At 37.4% G+C, this 19,011-nt stretch overlaps 1 protein-coding gene across 2 annotated transcripts in view; it reads left to right on the plus strand.

Annotated features, from left to right (window-relative positions):
- LOC111153233 (high mobility group 20A) overlaps window positions 1–19,011 on the plus strand; it is a 74,837-nt gene that overhangs the window by 11,059 nt on the left and 44,767 nt on the right. The window contains exon 1 of one of the 2 annotated variants that reach the window (XM_022512132.1): window positions 16,627–16,666. The exons of the other annotated variant lie outside the window; for it this stretch is intronic. The gene's annotated coding sequence lies outside the window, so the exon portion shown is untranslated. Of the gene's footprint in view, window positions 1–16,626; window positions 16,667–19,011 lie in introns of those variants that run through there. 2 annotated transcript variants of the gene reach the window in all.

Consider the following 19,011-nt stretch of genomic DNA (forward strand, 5'->3'; position numbering starts at 1 on the left):
CTCCAGGGGCGCCTGGGTGGCTCAGTGGGTTAAGCCTCTGCCTTTTGCTCAGGTCATGATCCCAGTGTTTTGGGATCGAACCCCATACCGGGCTCCCTGCTCGGCGGGAAGCCTGCTTCTCCCTCTCCCACTCCCCCTGCTTGTATTCCCTCTCACTGTGTCTCTCTCTGTCAGATAAATAAATAAAATCTTTAAAAAAAAAAAAAAAAAAAACTGACTCCATTATTTAAATTTCATTTACAAAGAAAGTCATGCCTAGATGGCTTCACTAGTGAATTCTTTTCTTTTTTTTTTTAGATTTTATTTATGTATTAGAGAGAGAAAGTATGAATAGGGAGAGGGACAGAGGGAGAAGGAGAAACAGACTTCCTGCTGAGCAGGGAGCTGCACATGGGCTTGATCCCAGAACCCTGGGATCATGACCTGAGACGAAGGCAGATGCTTAACCAACCAGAGCCACCCAGGCGCCCCACTGGTGAATTCTTATAAATGTTTAAAGAAGAAATAACCCCAATCTTACTCAAACTCTTCAGTAGAATACAACTTGTTTTCTGAAATCAGCAAAGCCTTGATGTCAAAACCCGACCATCACATTTTGAGAGAAAATATTTACAGGCCAGTGTCTTTCATGAACCTACACGTATTACTTGGGAATGTAAAAAGTCTAAAAGAATCTACAAATTATTAGAATTAATAAATGAATTTAGCAAGACTACTCAATGCAAGGTCAAAATACAAAATTAATTTGTATACAAGCAACGATAAGTTAGAAAATGAAATTTACAAAAACAATACCATTTACCATAGAATCCAAAAAAAATCAAACAAGCCTTGCAAGACCTTTTGACAGAAAACTTTGACAAAAATTAAGAGCTAATAATCTGTAGTCAGATTGGGAATCTCAGTATTGTGAAGATTGACTCTTTCCCAAATTGATCTATAGATTAAATAGAATCCCTAATAAAATGCCAGATGGCTTATATACAGGGTAGAGAAAAGGAATGACAAATTGGTTTTAAAATACACATGGACATAAAGTCCATATGGACATGGACATTAAAATCCACAAGGACTAAGAGTAGTCAAGACTATTTTAAGAACAAAGCTAGAACAAAGGTAATGAAAGGAAGACTTTCATTACCAGGTAACAGGGTTTGCTATAAAGCTACAGTAATTGGCATCATAATTCTCATGAGAATAGACAAGTGGATCTATGGAACAGAATAAAGAGTCCAGAAAGGGTCTAACATACATGTGATTGCTTGATTTTATGACAGCAAAGGCACTGCAGCACAGTAGGGAAAGAATGGATTTTTCAATAAATAGTGCTAGATTGTGTGGGGAGAAAATAAAATGACTCTTCATTCCTACCTCACAACAAGAATCAATTCCAGGGGTGCCTGGGTGGCTCAGTGGGTTAAAGCCTCTGTCTTAGGCTCAGGTCATGATCCCAGGGTCCTGGGATCCAGCCCCACATTGGGCTCTCTGCTCAGCAGGGAGCCTGCTTCCCCCTGTATCTCTGCCTGCCTCTCTGCCTACTTGTGATCTCTCTCTGTGTCAAATAAATAAATAAAATATTAAAAAAAAAAAAGAATCAATTCCAGTTGGTTCTTAGATCTAAATGTTAAAGATAAAACTTTAGGGAAAAACTGAAAATATCTTAACAATCTTGGAATAGGTGACGATCCAAAAAGGAAGGAGATTGTTAAATTGAATTATTAAAATTAAGAACTTATATTCATCAAAAGATATAACTGTTATAAGAGTGAACAAAAAAGTCAAAGAGTGAGAGTATATTTTGTAATCCATGTATCCAATAAAGGACTTGTGAAACTGCTAAAAATCGGTAAGAGGAAAAAAAATCAAATTTCCAAAAGGACAAAATACTTGAATGGGTGCTCCACAAAAGAAACTCTCCAAAAACCAACATGCATCCAATAATCATTTATCATTGAATAAATTCAAATTAAAACCATAGTGACATACCACTGCATACCCTAAGAAATGGCAAAATTTTAGAAGACTGGCAATATCAAGTACCTTGGTGTAAAACAACTGAAACTTACATGCTACTGGTAGATGTGTATGTAAATCGTTAAAACTATTTTGGAAATCAGTTTAGCTATATATTCTAAAAGTGAACATGTATATATCTGACATCGCTATTCTGGGTGTTCTGGGTGGCAGAAATCTATACATATATTCACCAAAAGACAAGAATGTACCAGAGTATTCATAGTAGCATTATTAATAGCCTTAACATCCATCAAGTAGAAAGGGTGAATAAATTCCTGTAACAACGTGGGATGATCATCAAGCATAATACTGAGCAAAAGAAGTCAGACACAAATGTAGTAACCAGACAGTATGTAGTGTATGGATAAAGTTTGAAAATAAGCAAAACAAATTTATGGTATTAGAAGTCACACCAGTTACTTTTATGGGGATAATGAATGGGGGGGGTTACATGGTAGGCGAAAGTCATACTTTTCACACGCTATGCACTTACAATTTGTATAATTTTTTTCTAACTTAGTTTACTTAACCTCCTTCAGATTACTTTAAAGGCTATGTTATTTTTTTAGTCTCCCCTCCCCCATACAAACCACATAGATGGTTTGCTTATCTACAACTACCAGTACATCGGAAGGGTCTTGCCAGATCGCTTGTAACTTCCCTGTTGCCAAAAAACAGACATCTTTCACATTCTCATTTTATTTAATCTCTTGGCAACATTTGGGTTTTTTTTTTTTCTTCAGATACTCTTTGACACCATTCATCCCTGGTTTTCTAGCTGCCTGGGTTCACATCTTTCTCAGACACCTTTGCATACTCCTCTGTTCATCTTCTAATTATTGAATTCCTCAGAGTTCAATCCTCTTTCCTTACTCTACCATCTCTCCCCAGGATATCTCTTACATTCTTGACTTAAAATACCAACCACCATATGTGCTGAAAATTCCTAAGTTCCTATCACCAGCCCAGACTTCTGAGCTCTAGGGTCTGGTATTCAGCTTCCGACTTGATATTTATCTCAAAGGCATCTTACAGTGAGCATATTCAGTCTTAAGTGCCTGGCTCTTTCCATATTTCTACATCTGCAGTCTTCCTGGTATCTGTAAATCTTATCTCCATAAATATTTACTGAATTCCTAATTGGACATCTTGATTCTTAAGACCTCTCATTACTGGAGCACCTGGGTGGCTCAGTCAGTTAAGCGTCTGCCTTTGGCTCAGGTCATGATCCTGGGGTCCTGGCATCAAGCCCCACATCAGTCTTCCTGCTCAGTGGGGAGCTTGCTTCTCCCTCATCTCTCCCCTCATGCTCTCTCTATCTCTGTCTCTCCCAAATAAATAAATAAAATATTTTTTAAAACCTCATTACCATGCACATGGGCACACACACACACACACACCCATCCAGACCACTACTAAATTCTGTCGATTTTGCTTCCTAAATAGATCTTGAATTGACCCTCTATGCTATGTCTCCACTCCAATATACTATTGCAAGCCACCATCTTGTTGTGGTGGGTTATTGCAGTAAGCTTCCCAACTGGTCCTTCTATACCCATTCTTTCTACCGGTCAGTCCATTCTTCACACAGAAGTTAGAATGATCCTTAACAAGCATAAATATATCATGCCTTTCCTTAAAATTCTTCAAAGATTTGTTCTTAAGCTTTGGAGAAAACCTAAACCTTTGACACAGCCCCACATCTCTGCAGGATTTAGTTCATGCTTCTCTCTCTTTACTGCTCTCTTCTGATCATTTTCTTCAGCCCACTCTAGGCTTCTCTCACTTCCTCCAAAGCCACCAAGTTCTTTCTCACCTCTATTCAGCTTGAAATAGACCTATTTAACATTCAAGTCACTTCTTTAGAGTGGTGCCTGTCCAAATGACAACTCCCACTGTTATTCTATAGCGTTCTGTTATCTTCATAGAATTTTTTAATTTTAAATTTTGTTTGTTGATATATTTGCTTGATGTCTTTCACCTCAAACCATAACTTTCATGACAACAGAGACTGTTTTGCTCCCTGTTGTAGTTCCAGTATCTTAACTAAATGCCCATGTTATATGTTTAGTAAGTACATAGTAAATGAGAAAAGAGAGCATGCCACCTTAGGTAAATTATAGGTCAGGGACCATTTCATATGTGTGCCTGTACCCTGGGAACATGAAAGGGTTATTGTTTCCTCTGGTTTAGTCCTTTATTTCTTCAGAATTGCTCTCTGAGAAAGGCACCACGTAATCATTGTAATGCCTGGAGACCATTTTTGATGATAAGTCAGTCTTCTCAGTAATGTATAGTTTATGTGCTAAGCTGAGCTGTCAGTTGTGGGCAAATTTTATTTAAACCCCCAAAGAGGAATACACCTGTCCACATTTCATAGATTGGAGCTCTTAAAAACTAGAGGCAGAGTATTCTCAGTGGCAATCTTGGCTAAGTAATTTGTCTTCTTTTCTAGAGCTTCATTTTTTTTTTCTTTTAATTCTTAGGGCACTGAAAGGGAAAGGTGGTCTAGTTGCCTTTGCTTACTACAGAAATTGACAATATTGTTTGTGTAAAGATTATTAGCTGCTTTTTTAATATAAGTATGTTGAAATGCTGCCACAATAAGTATATGACATAGCTTTTAATCACAAGACAAAAATGACCACATTTCATAATATTAATATCTTCATATATGTTTCATAAGCTATGCAGAGCTATTATGATTTGATATTACAAAATATTCTACATTTTCTTAAGAGTATGTATTTGCTTTCTTCATCTTAGACTTAGTTTTTAATTAAAATTTTAATTGTTTTTAAGCCAACTTCAGTAAAATGAGATGTTTCATTGTATGTTTGTAGAAAATAAGTCCAACAATTTGAAGCAGTTTTCAGGCCACTAGCTTGAAAAACCCCATTTTAAAAATGCCTGTTTACTACCAATGTTAGACCAGATAAATTTCATTTCAAGGGGTGCCTGGGTGGCTCAGTGGGTTAAAGCCTCTGCCTTCGGCTCAGGTCATGATCCCAGGGTCCTGGGATCGAGCCCCGCATCGGGCTCTCAACTTGCTGGGGAGCCTGCTTCCCTTCCTCTCTCTCTGCCTGCCTCTCTGCCTACTTGTGATCTCTGTCTGTCAAATAAAAAAATAAAATCTTAAAAAAAAATATTTCATTTCAGGAGGAACGGTTTTAGAGATTTATCATATTTCTCAATGTATAGTAAATGAGGTATTCTTTATTTCTAAGGTCTAGATACCATACTTATCCCATAAATTAAAAAAAAAAAAATGCCAGGTATTTATTGAGCGTATAATCAGATTCAGGGGCATGGTGGGGAAGGGGCACAGAACAAGAATGAGGATTTTTTCATGCTTTTGAAAAGCCAAGTTTCTGACATCACCATCAACATCATCATTATTCTACCTTTAGCAAAATTGTTAATTCCCTCTTGGTGAAAAAATTTTTAGAGCTTCATCCATTTGTTGATATTTGCAGATTTACCAGACATCCGTAGCTATTTTCATATCGATGAAATTAGGGCTCATAGGAGTTTTAAAATGTCTGCTCTCGGGTATGACTAAATAAGTTTCTGAATTTCACAGTCCTCTGGTTGTTACTGCCGGCTTTTTCTTGAGATTTTTAAAATGTAGATCATTGACTCTAGAGCTAGTGAAATAATATAATGGAGAAATATTGAATTTCTTTCTATAGTACTATAGCAACATACAAATATGGTACACTATGGTTATAGAGGGGGTGGGGAGATTTAAGTACAGGGAACTCTGCCATATGTAAAAACAGTCTTTTCAAGCTAATTGCCAGTTTAGGGAGTGTATTAAATAAACACAATGGTTTTTATGTTTATTTCAAAAAAGGGGAAAGAGGAGCTTTATTTTGCCAGAAAGACAATGTCGGCTGCTAGCCATTTATTTCCTAGCAAAACAAACTACTTGCAAAATTCTCATTGGCGGATTTCTTCTCCCTGGCGTTTAATTAAAATCATTCTCTAGCAATACATGATACTGAGGATAGTGTACAGATACCAAGAAAGACCTGAGCCAAGTATGTCTTTCTAGCTTTCAGCCATTACTAATTATGTGTCTTCTCTGATTTGTTTAGCATTGTCATTGGTAAGGTTTATAATCTTCCCTTTTCATGTCTATGTCACTGTTTCTAGAGTTGTATTCATTTCTTCAAAGAGCTTAATTTTTTTTAGGTAAGTAAAACCTTATCATCTAGAAATTACAACTCAATTTTTGTGTGTAGCTTAATGTCTGTCATGTAATAAAATAATCCTGGTGTACAGGATTGAAATTGATCTCTATTTGCGTCCCACCTTAGAGTGCTACCCTATAAATGAATCTTGCTGCTCCACGGGGCTGGGTGGAAGACTAAGGATGCATCGGTGTAATTGCATCCTTGTTATTAAAAAGTAGTGGTACAGCAACCATTTTGACATCAAGGACGCTATCCTGTTAACAGTTTATCATCATCCAATAGGAGGCTTGAGTTCAAAGATTTGAAATTCAAAATGCTGTTTTTCTAATAGATTAAGTGGATTTAAGTTCAGTGGTACATCATTTTATGAGTATAATGTAATAATTGTGAGAGCTTTTTTCCTCCCAAGCACTTAAATTATTATTTAAATCGTTTCCCCCCCGCCGACACACACTTCTTTTTTTGGAACTGGGCTCTCTTAGAAGGTAGGAAAAGCATGTGTGTAACCTGGTGTGTTCAACTCTTAGCTGGGCTTCATGTTTATTGTTTCAGTACTTAGTAAATATGCATAATAAAAAATAAATTGTAGCTACAGATCTGAACTTACTTTGCTATGACCCATAATAGTCTGCTCTACACTCTGCTCTTTATCTTTCAAGCAAATCACATCACCCAAAACTTATAACCTACTTTACTACCATAGTGCTGACGTGTTTTGGGAGCCTGGAAGGTAGATTCAAATTAAACTGGCATCATGGGATCTCAGTCAGTTTCACAGCTTCCCCTCCCTTACTTGGTAACGCATGTATAGTAATACTGAATGGCATTTGCTCTCGAGAGATTTGGGAGTTGATAACAACAGAAATGTATTGCAGGAAAGAACATAGATACTGTAATTAAGAGGGTTAGGGGAGAGACTAGAAATTACTCTATCTGAATAGTTTGTTAATCTGAAGAGGTAAACCATGTGTTTTAGTACGATACAGTGGAAAATAATCTTCCCAGTTCAAAAACTAAGAGTAAATTCCATCATAGGTAGAAGGCTAACGATGCATATAGAGCGTTAAATCTTATGATACTCATTTTTATTATCTTTTCATACTTACATTCATTTCCTGGATACAAGCTAATGATATAGTTTATTGTTCTTTTATTTACTTAAAGAGAAGTTCAGGGCTGCTTTTTTTTTTTTTTTTTTTTAACTGAATATTTACCAGCTCTGTGTAACAATTCATTATCAAGCCAGATTCATCTTACAACCTAGAGGATAAATTTGTAAGATATTTCATGCAAGTACAAAGAGATGGTACTAAAGATGTAAATTCAATGTAGGGAAAATATAATTTTTTAATACATTGTTTTAATTTAAACTTTTTTGAAAAGATTTATTTATTTTTATTTTAGAGAGAGAGGAAGAGAGTGCAACTGGGGAGGGGGCAGAGGGAGTGAATCCTCAAGTCGACTCTCCGCTGAGTGGAGATCCCGATGAGGGGCTTGATCTCACAACCCTGAGATCATGACCTGAGCCAAAATCAAAATCAAGAGTCAGACTCTCAATTAACTAAGCCACCCAATTGCGCTATAAACTTTCCATGTTCTATTTCATTTAAATGTTCCTTTTCCTGATCCCAAAACTGGTTTAAGGTGATCATTCCTGATTACAGTCCAAATGTTACTGCTTTATATCTAATGATATCATAATGTGTCCTTATTGTAGAACATTTGAACCTTAAAGACTCAGACAAGCATAACTTTAATGCTTTCAGACAGAATTTTAAAACAAAAAAAAGTAAAAATACCTGAAGATAGTGGGTAGCCTCTTGAATGACTTTAAACAAGGAATGATATGCATGATTAGATTTTTTTCTAGAATGATCACTGGTAGTTGTGTGGAAACAGGTTGGAGTCAGGAGGGACAGGCAGGCAGGAGGCTGTTGGAGTACTCAGGCCAAGAAAACTGACGGCTTTAACTGAGACAGTAGTAACAGGAACACGGAAGAAAGGACAGAATCAACTGGGCCTGGTGAGGGAATTCACTGTGGCAGTAAGAGCAGGAGAAATGCCAAAAAGGACTCCATGTTTTTTGCCTTAGTGACAGAGTAGAATACTCTCAGCCGACATGGAGAACATGGGGAATGGAACAGATTTTGAGGAAAAGATGATGGATTCAGTTTTATATCTGTTAAGTGTGAATTGCTTATAGTACATTAAAGGAATATTCCTGATAATAGAGTTTAAGTGCCAAGCATTCGATGAATAAAAATTTGGCAGCTCCAGAGGAGTTCAGAAAAATTTGAGGGGTTTTTTTTTGTTTTTTTTTTTTTTTTTAAGATTTTATTTATTTATTTGATAGAGATTACAAGTAGTCAGAGAGGCAGGCAGAGAGAGAGAGAGAGAGGAGGAAGCAGGCTCCCCGCTGAGCAGAGAGCCCAATGTGGGGCTCGATCCCAGGACCCTGAGACCATGACCTGAGCTGAAGGCAGAGGCTTTAACCCACTGAGCCACCCAGGCACCCCAAAAAGTTTGAGTTTGATGTCAAATGCTAAACTCGGAAATCCTGGCACATTGAGTTTTCTCCTTTATAGATCAGTACATCATTGAGCAGTGTGCAGCTCAAGCATTCAGTTCATTGTTGTTGATGAGAATCTTTAGTTTATGTTGAGGATTTCCCTAATTCAGTCTGATAGATGACCTTTACTTCAGGCTTTTAATCTATCCATATTTCTCTGCTACCTCCTTAAAACCACCAATTTCAGAGCACCTTTAGTCTTGAAAAGCACAGCCATGCAAGAATTTCTCTCCCAGATTACAATAAAGCATTACTGTTAGTAGATTTTCCTTCTTGTTCTTACTTTTATATTCTGCCTCAAAACTTCCCCAGCGTCATGAAATGAATACATTTCATTTTGCATAATTCATGTTGCAGATTTTGAAGATAATCTTGAGCCTGTCTTGATTATTGTTCTAGTCCATTCACCAAAGGACAAAATGGTAAGAATATGAGGATGTAGCAGTGTAAAAGGACAATCATAGGTACGAAATGATAATACAGGCAAACTTTCTAAACAGAATGCTGCTACAGTATACATTGAGTGTGAGAAAAATCTCATTCTGGTTTTACGTTTATCTCCTAAACTTTACTCTGTAGAGACTGTTGAATGCCTTAAAATACACAATTCCATGAATGCTTCACTTGGCTCTTTGAGGTTAGAGAAATCCTTATATGTTTATTCATGAAGCACACACACTCTGATTCATTGCTTTAGGCATAACCAGTGTTTTCCATATATTCATACATACCAAATAAGGTATGTACTGGCCAAAATAATCACCATTGGCTTGACTTATTCTTTGTCTACGAAATACATTTCTCATCTTCCGAGCCTAGACATCTAATTGTAAGTATTCTTCAAATCCAAGTGAGCTGAGTATCTTTCATAAGGAACTCTATATTCTAATGTATTGAGAGATGTTTCTTCCTGCTCTCATTAGCATACAGATGTGGCCAGCTATATACTGTAAATAGTGATCATTTAAAATTCACATTTTGAGTACAAATCTAATACCTGGTTATCTACTCAGGTTGAAACTTAACTTTAGAATACTTTGGTTGAAAGAGTAAAGTTCTACAGAGATATAGAGAAAGAGCAAATGAAAGAAATGTGGACTAATAAAAATATAAAATTACAGAATTTTTAGAGCTGAAAGGAATCTCAGCGGGCATCAGATTAGTCTTAGGATAACTGAGGGAATATGATTTGGAAGAGGGAGCACACTTGTTCTGTTTGTCTCCAGAAGAGTAGAATGAGAACCCAAGGGTAGAAGCTCCTTGGGAATAGGCTTGGGGGTTCTTTATAAAGAAAAATCAGAGCTTCTCATACATTCCCAAGAGACACATTCAGGTTGAGACCTGAGCCTTGGTTGTTTAGTTGGACCTGGTGATCTTTGTGGGAACCTTTGGTCCTAGAATTCTTATTTAAACCAGTGCTTCCTTTTTTACTTTTAATCTTTTATAACTGTGGTATTTACAGGAAAGTACACAAATCTTCAGTGAATAAGTCAATGAATTTGTGCATACACACACACACACACACACACACACACACCTGCAAATATTTCCAGCACTTAAGGAGGCTCTCTCTAGTCAGTACCCTTTCTCCCCCTACCGTAGATAACTGCTATGCTGATTCTGTCCCCAAAGAGTAGCTTTACCTTTACTTAAATGTCACCTAAATGGATTCATGGAATATTTATTCTCTGTGTCTGGCTTCTTCTGACATCATTCTGTCTGTCTGGTTCGTCCATGTTGCATGTAGCAGTCATTCACTCATTTCATTGTAAGAATATATCATAATGTATCCTTGCCGCTGTTGATGAAAACATGCGTTGGTTCCAGTTTGAGGCTCATTTTAATAATGGGGCTATGCATATCCCTATTACAGGTCTTTCAGTGAACATCAGCACTCATTTCTCTAGAATATTACTAGGAATGCAGTTCCTGGTTCATAGGATAGGTTTATTTTAGCAGTTATTGACAAACAGTTCTCCAGAGGGATTGGGCACATTTAAATTCCCACCAGCAACATATGAGAATTTCAGTTTCTTCTCATGCTTGCCAGCACTGTGTATTGTCAGTCTTTTATTTTAGCCATTTTGGTGAATATGTTGTAGTATCTTTTTCTATGGTTGTTGATCATTTGGATAGTCTCTTTTATGAAGCACTTGCTTTATTTTTATCCCTTTTTGAAAAAAAAATGGGTCATTCATTTGTAGGCATTCTTTATACATTCTGAATCTGAGTCTTTAGGGGACATATGTGTTACAAATATTATCTCCCAGTCTGAAGTTTCTGAGACTTTTTACTCTTTTAACATGGTCTTTGAGGAACAGATGTTCTTAACTTTGGTGAACTTTAATTCATCGTTTTTCGTTTTTCTGGTTAGTGCTTTTGCTTCCTCTTTAAAATGTTTTTGCCTAGCCCAAGATTATGAAGACATTTTGACCAATAATTCTTAAATTCTGATACTAAACTAGATAATGGTAAACTTTCATTGGTTCACACATCAAAATAAAAAAGAAAGAAATGTATAGAACTGTATTATTTTCTCCCATAATATAAATCTTAAACTTTCAGCATTAGCTGCGAATAAGTAGATAATTATGATGACACCAAATCTGAAATTTACTATCAAGATAGACTTGTTTATTGCTGTGATAACAAAACCACTGTAGGATCTCAATGGCTTTTTTTCTCACTCATGCTACTTTTCCAAAGTGGGTTAACAGGGAGGTATGCTATTTTTGGTCAGTTAGGCAAGGAGACTGACATAAACTCCATTGTGATATAACACGGTCACTGTAATGGAGGAGGGGAACATGGAAAATTGCTTTTGGACTCTTGCTACTATGATTGACCCTCTGAGTTCCATGGTGTAATCTTACTGTGGTTCCTGAAAAGAAAACTAAAAATATTTGTGAAGAGCTATGATGACTACCACAGTTAACTTGGTTACATTACTTATCTTCTCTGTTGGTAGTTCACTATAAAATAAGAACTAATGATAGTATCTACCCCATGGTAGTTGAAGATTAAATGGGATAATACATGTAAAAGTCTTAGAATAGTAGCTGTTACTTAGTAAACACTCAAGAAGTGCTTGCTACTGTTACTGTTATCATTATTGTTATTGGGCCCTTACTGTGTGGTAGATACCATACAACCTGCTTTACATGGCTTAATTCTTCAAATAACTTCTGTAGTAGGTACTATTATTATCCTCATTTACAGATGAGAGAACATGCTCAGAGCTATTAACTTGCCCAGCTTCTGTAGCTGAAAATAGAAGATGGGATTTGAATCCAGGCAGTCTGGTTTCAGAGCCTTCACTTTAACCATGACGCACTCCCAGAGAGCAAATAAATACTAACAGAAGACTTCAGAAATACATACTGTGCTTCGGGAACTTTGTGTTTGTGTATGTACGTATTGAATTTTTAATATATTCCTATTTTCTGCTAGTTTGTAAAATTGTTTTTAATTCATTTAATTGAATGTATTAATTTCATGGTGTTCTTTCATGATGTGACGAACAAACTTGAATTCATTTTGTCCTTCATTAGCAGATAAAGGAACTGGGGCCAGAGGAGGTTAGGGATCCCAGAAGACAGTTACTGAGTGGCATTAGCCTGAACTCACAGCCAGACTCCCTGACCCCAGAGTGCTTTCTGCCACCTCAGATTGCCTGCCAGTAGTTCATATGGCACATAATCCTTTCTCAAAAATTTGAGGTGCTTTGTTCCCCCCGCCCCAAAATTGTGAGTGAACTTGCTATAGAATGTCATCGTTGTTCACATTGACACATCTTGATTTTAAGTTACCGATTTTGTCTTTTAAATATGCAAATGTTACTAAACACCCAGAACCAAATCAGATATTTGGAGAGACTTTGTAATAAGAATAAATGCCTCCAGAGTAGATGCTTTTGTGGAAAAACACGGTAATGATGAGCTCTTTCCTCTTTTTGGAGTCTGAAGGGGAAGAGATGACAGTGGAGTTAGAGATGGATTAAGTATATTCTGTTTGAAGTATATCTCAAGATATATTAGCAAGAAGTAAAATAACTTATTTATAAAAATCTTGTTACTTTTTCTACCAGTGACCTAAGAATATACATTGATCAACCTCAGATATATTGTAATTTTCAGAAGTAAACCTTTTAGGGAAACACCAAGCCATATTAAACACATGGTCATGGCCTATTTTTCCATAATTAAATGGGATTTTGTGTAATAATTGCAGTGTATTGTTATGTAATTTTATCTGGAAAAATAACAGAGTATAAATTGAGTTAACCATACATTTCTAGCCAATAGTAGAATTTCTCATTATATTGCTGTATAGTAGAGAAGGACCAGAAAGTCACAATACTTCTTCTCAGTATCAAAATGTGTCCGTTATCTGCCAGGAAGGTGAACCTGATCTGTGCTATGTGGTATTGCACTCATAAGGAAATGTTTAATTTTATAAAATACAAGATGCTTTTCCCTGGTCTCCTCTAGTTTCAAACATTCATGTGTTAAACACTATTCTATAAAATTGAATGCAGAATTTAAATGAATTTTTTAATATAAAATGCCAAGTTCATAAACTGCCCTCGTGCTCTTCCTGCTAGACATGTTTACTCTTCTCTGCCCTGTAGGGCTAATTCTGATTTGAGAGAGAGAGAGAGAGAGAATGAATATATCGCTAGAAATTCTCTCTAAGGCTCCTTTCAGCAATAAGCTATTAACTCCTCTAATGGCATATTTTCTGGAGAGGGGAGTGGAAAGAATCAGGTCAAAGAGAATTTTAGCTTTATGTGTAGCCAAACTTTAAAAAAGAAAGTGTATTCATGTATTGTGTGTGAAATTAAAATTGAAGTTTAAAAAGCCTACAATTCTTGATGGCACTTTCCTCTTTCTTTAAAGTAACTAACCCGGGGAGCCTGGGTGGATCAGTGGGTTAAAGCCTCTGCCTTTGGCTCAGGTCATGATCCCAGGGTTCTGGGATCGAGCAGCAGCATCATCGAGCACAGCAGCATCAGGCTCTCTGCTCAGCAGGGAGCCTGCTTCTTCCTCTCTCTCTCTCTCTCTGCCTGCCTCTCTGCCTACTTGTCATCTCTATCTGTCAAATAAGGAAATAAAATCTTTAAAGTAACTAACCCTGTGACTGAATATTGGAGAGTTAAAACAAAAAGTAGAAAGTAATTACTCATAATTCCACCTAACATAATTACTTGGAGCATTTTGGTGTGTTTCCTTCCAATTATTTTTCTATTGTATCTGGTCTTTTAATATAAGTATAGACTCTATAGTATGCTTATAAATATTTCACTGAAAACTTTGTAACATGATTAGCAAAAAGAGCTTTCACATTCTTTTATTGTTTGTGGAGTATGTAAAGAAATACTTACTTGGTCTTCACCACATCTTTTTTGAGTTAAATAAAGAAGGTATTAGCCCCATTTTCCATATGAAGTTATTGAAAACAGAGAATCATATAATGCCTCTGCTTGGTAGTCTAGTGAATTTCTGTTCTGACAGAAGTAACTTGCACTAACACAAACAAGTAGGTGCATTTAACGCAGAAAGAAGAGAAAAATAAATCATTCTGCACATTCTTACTCCCTGGGACCTAGACCTGCCTTACCTGACAAGAGAGTATTTGAACAGAAATAATTTCCAGAGTTATTGGAAATACAGATTTGTCAGATTTTAGTAAATACCAAGTATCTTTGAGGTAGTTTAATTAGTCTGGTCACTCCTCAGTTTTAAGATAATGTGGTTTTATTTTATTTTATTTTATTTGAAAGATTTTGTTTATGTATCTATTTGAGAGAGAGGGAGCACAAGCAGGGTGGAGGGAGGAGGGAAAGGGAGAAGCAGACTCCCCACTGAGCAGGGTACCTGACACGGGGCTCTGTCCCAGGACCCCGAGATCATGATCTGAGCCGAAAGCAGATGCTTAACCAACTGAGCCACCCAGGTACCCCAATAATGTGTGGTTGTTTTCCATTATGCTCAGTTAGCCACCATATAGCCATCATTAGCTTTTGATGCAGTGTTCAGCAATTCATTAGTTCAGTATAACACCCAGTGCTCATCATAACACATGCCCTCCTTAATATCCATCACAAAGCTACCCCATCCCCCCACCCCTCTCCTTTCTGAAACCCTCAGTTTGTTTCCCTTTTTTTCCACTTAAAAACAAAGGAGATTAGGGATGCCTAAGAGGCTCAGTTGGTTAAGTGTCTGCCCTTGGCTCAGGTCATGATCCCAGGGTTCTGGGTTCAAGCCTCATGGCTAGATCCCTGCTCAGCGGGGAGCCTGCTTCTCCTTCTCCCTTTGCCTGCCACTCCCCCTGCATCTGCTCTTTCTCTGAAAAATCAATAAATAAAATCTTAAAAAATAAAAACAAAAAAAAGGAAATGAAACAGGTAGCTTATAATAAACCAGGAAGATAACATCCAACCACTTGGTTGGAATTGCCTGGGTGGGTGAGAGCCTAGAGGTTCTCTGTATGAAGGGCGAAGCCTTATCATATTGGGTAGAGTATTTAAAGGAACAGTGTTGGGCGCCTGGGTGGCTCAGTGGGTTAAGCCGCTGCCTTCGGCTCAGGTCATGATCTCAGGTTCCTGGGATCGAGTCCCGCATCGGGGCTCTCTGCTCAGCAGGGAGCCTGCTTCCCTCCCTCTCTCTGCCTGCCTCTCTGTCTACTTGTGATCTCTCTCTGTCAAATAAATAAATAAAATCTTTAAAAAAAAATTTAAAAAAAAATAAAAATTAAAAAAAAATAAAGGAACAGTGTTCCTAGGAAACTGTACTTCTGGAGCATTAAATATGTCAAAGCTGAATTCAGGGACCATTTGGTTTACTTTCTAAAGTCCTGAGTGTTGTAAAGATTCAAGATTTAAAATAAAAAATACAGAACTATAATTCTGTTTAAATCTTCTCCTTTTCAGGGACGCCTGGGTGGCTCAGTTGGTTAAGCAGCTGCCTTCGGCTCAGGTCATGATCCCAGTGTCCTGGGATCGAGTCCCGCATCGGGCTCCTTGCTCAGCAGGGAGCCTGCTTCTCCGTCTGCCTCTGCCTGCCATTCTGTCTGCCTGTGCTTGCTCTCTCTCCCTCTCTCTCTCTCTGACAAATAAATAAATAAAATCTTAAAAAATAAATAAATAAATAAATAAATAAATAAATAAATCTCCTTTTCAGTTGAAACTGTTCTGTTAAGCACGTTATAATTATGTCTTATTTGTTTTGTGATGAAAACTGAATTTCATTTTACTGTTCAAAGTGGTGAAGACTATTATTGCTTGGCCTCCCTGCAGCAGAAGTGTTTTGGGTTTTTGTTTTGTTTTCTTGTCTTTAACTTTTGGGTGAAGAAAAATTCCCTACTACCCAAAGCTCTCTGTTTTTCTTTTAGGAATTCCCCCTAGGAAGAGACTTTAATTTGCGAGTTGATTAAAATGAAGAACACTTTGATGGAGTCTCTTTCCCCTTTTTTTACACTCTAGTTTTTATAAATGATCTCCAGTTTTCCTTCTCAAAGCATGTCATCTTTTAGTATTCATCGGCTTTGAAAGGGTAAAAGGTTTGGGAGTTGTTGCCTGTAATAGAAAGGAACATTCTTTCCATCTCTTCTTTGCAGTCTTGTTTCGCAGCTGCAGGTTTGAGCTGAAGAGAACAGTGTAAAATATAAGAAAATAGAGGAGCACTGTTCCTTGAACCAATAAGGACCCTTCCCCTAGAACTGTTAACTAGTAAGTTTTTGTTCAGGTCAAAATACTAGGGACCTTTGTTTCTTCTGCTCTCTCATCTATTGCTTTCCTCAGATTCTAGGCTTGAACCATTTTGTTTTAGAGCAAGAAAGGAATCCTATCTACCTCCCTGATATGAAATTGGATTCCAAACATGTGAGTACCCTGTGCTAAGTGTTTTCTTCCCAGGCACTTACTCAGCTGGTATTTTCTGCTGCCTTCAGATCTCCACTGCATCTGTGAATTTATTATGATAATGAGCAGTTAGCTGGTCAGTCCGTCTGTTCAATTCATCTGTCCCCTCCCTATTTTTCTCATAGATTTAAATAAATATCTTCACACACATCAGCTACAGCCTTCACATTTTTTTACTGTTTGTCCACCTGTCCAGTACGTCATGAACTGTAAAAAGAAAAGAATTTCTTGTCAACCTTATTTAGTTCTGTCTTCAATGCATATCATAGTTACATATAATAAACTGTGAAAAGCCTTATTTTTCAGCTTTAAAACTGATTTCAGACTCGTTTAAAACTCATTTCTCCTGTTGATAAACATAAAATTCCTCTATTCTAATATACCCTCCATGAGACTCACCAAGAAGTAAGTGCAAAAATATACATATGTGTCTTCACCAAATAAGAACATTAACTTTCTGCATTTTGTATGCTTAATTGCATTGGTTTTCCAAATGTAAGATTAGATTATAACATTGCATATTGTTGAAAACACTTTTTTGTATATCATAACGGCCTCCTACTGGGAGTATGCCTGTTAGGGTGTTCCTCTTCCCCACCTTCCTTGTACCTCTCCACCCCCACCTTATACACACCCACCTTTTTACTGTTTCATAGTACCCAAATGTCCCAGGAAATTGTTTGGCAAAGTGCTCTACCCAGAGAAAGTAATGCCAAATCTTATTGAATTCCTTGAACTCTTAGTTCTGGTATTGGGCCAGAAGTTGTCTTACTCGGGGCGGTTATCTCCTTGTTTACTAATAATAAAAGCAGCGCTTAGGTAGTCTGTGTAGGAAGGGCCACTTGGGACCCACCGTCCTGAAAAAGCCAGATCGGTGGACTGTGAACTCAGAAAACAATACCCTGCTTCTAAGGACAGATTTTTGCTTTGTAAGAGGTAAGTATTTTCCCTGTGTTATTTCTGTGCTTTACACCCAATATGAAACACTACTGCTAGATGTTTAGGGTTTTCTTTTTTCTCACAACACATTTTGTGTCCTATGATAACAATGTGCTATCAAGGTTCCAGTGTCGGGGGGAAATTCACGTACAGTAATCAAGCTGTCTAAAAGGAAATCTGAAGTGTTCGGTTTCTTTTGATGATCTAATACGTCCATGTTTTTAAAAGAGAATATCTGACTAAAAGTTTACAAAACTTTTACTTCAAAAAATCACTGACAGAGATGAAAGATTTATATTTGTTTCTAATTCTTGCCTCTTCTTCCCACTTCTTGTTGTTTTGAGAACAGTATCTCTAGACCAAGGACCATAACATACTGTAAAATCCTATAAAGCAAATCTGTGTACCACTTGACGCCAAGCACAGTCTTGGTCACACAGTAAAGGTACTCAACAAATATTTGTTGGTAAAATGTAAACTCTGCAAGCATTTGCATTAAAGGAGGCTGGATTATTTCCTTTGTAGCCCCAAAAAACACTGTACAATATTTAGCTTCACAAAAATTGCAAGTAGCATATTGTTAGTATAGCCCACCCTTTACCACTAAACAGGTTATGATTCTACAGTTGAAATATGTCCTAACTTTTCTTTTTAGTTACTTTCAACTGAGAGATTGGTTCTACCTTCAAATCAAGAATCTAACCACTTCTCCAGGGGCGCCTGGGTGGCTCAGTGGGTTAAAGCCTCTGCCTTCAGCTCAGGTTATGATCCCAGTGTACTGGGATCAAGCCCCGCATCAGGCTCTCTGCTCAGCAGGGAGCCTACTTCCTCCTCTCTCTCTGCCTGCCTCTCTGCCTACTTGTGATCCCTGTCTGTCAAATAAATAAATAAATAAATCTTTTTTAAAAAAAAAAAGAATTTAACCACTTCTCACCACCTCCACTACTGCCACTGTGATCCAAGCCACCTTCATCTTTCAGGTGGATTATTGCAGTAGATTTCCAAATGAACTCCTTATTCTACCTTGACTTTCTCCATTCTTCATTCTGTTCTGGAAACAGCAGGCAGAGTGGTCCTAGAAATGTTAGATACCATGTCTTACTCAGAACCTCTCGTGGCTTCTCATCTCAGAGCAAGAAGCCAAAGTCCTTACTATGACTGACAAATCCCTGTGCTGTCTGGTCCCTAGTCAGCTCTCAGATCTCATCTACTGTTTTTGCCCCTATTTTAGTCCAGCCACATTTGCCTCCTTTCATCACATTCAGTATCCTCCCTCCTTTCATCACATTCAGTATCCTCCTTTGCACTGGTTGTTTGCCCTGCTCTGACCGTTCTAGCCTCACATACATGCATCACTCTCTCCTTCC

This window comes from Enhydra lutris, unplaced genomic scaffold (assembly GCF_002288905.1).
Source record: "Enhydra lutris kenyoni isolate GAN:26980312 unplaced genomic scaffold, ASM228890v2 scaffoldscaffold31, whole genome shotgun sequence".
Lineage (NCBI taxonomy): Eukaryota > Metazoa > Chordata > Mammalia > Carnivora > Mustelidae > Enhydra > Enhydra lutris.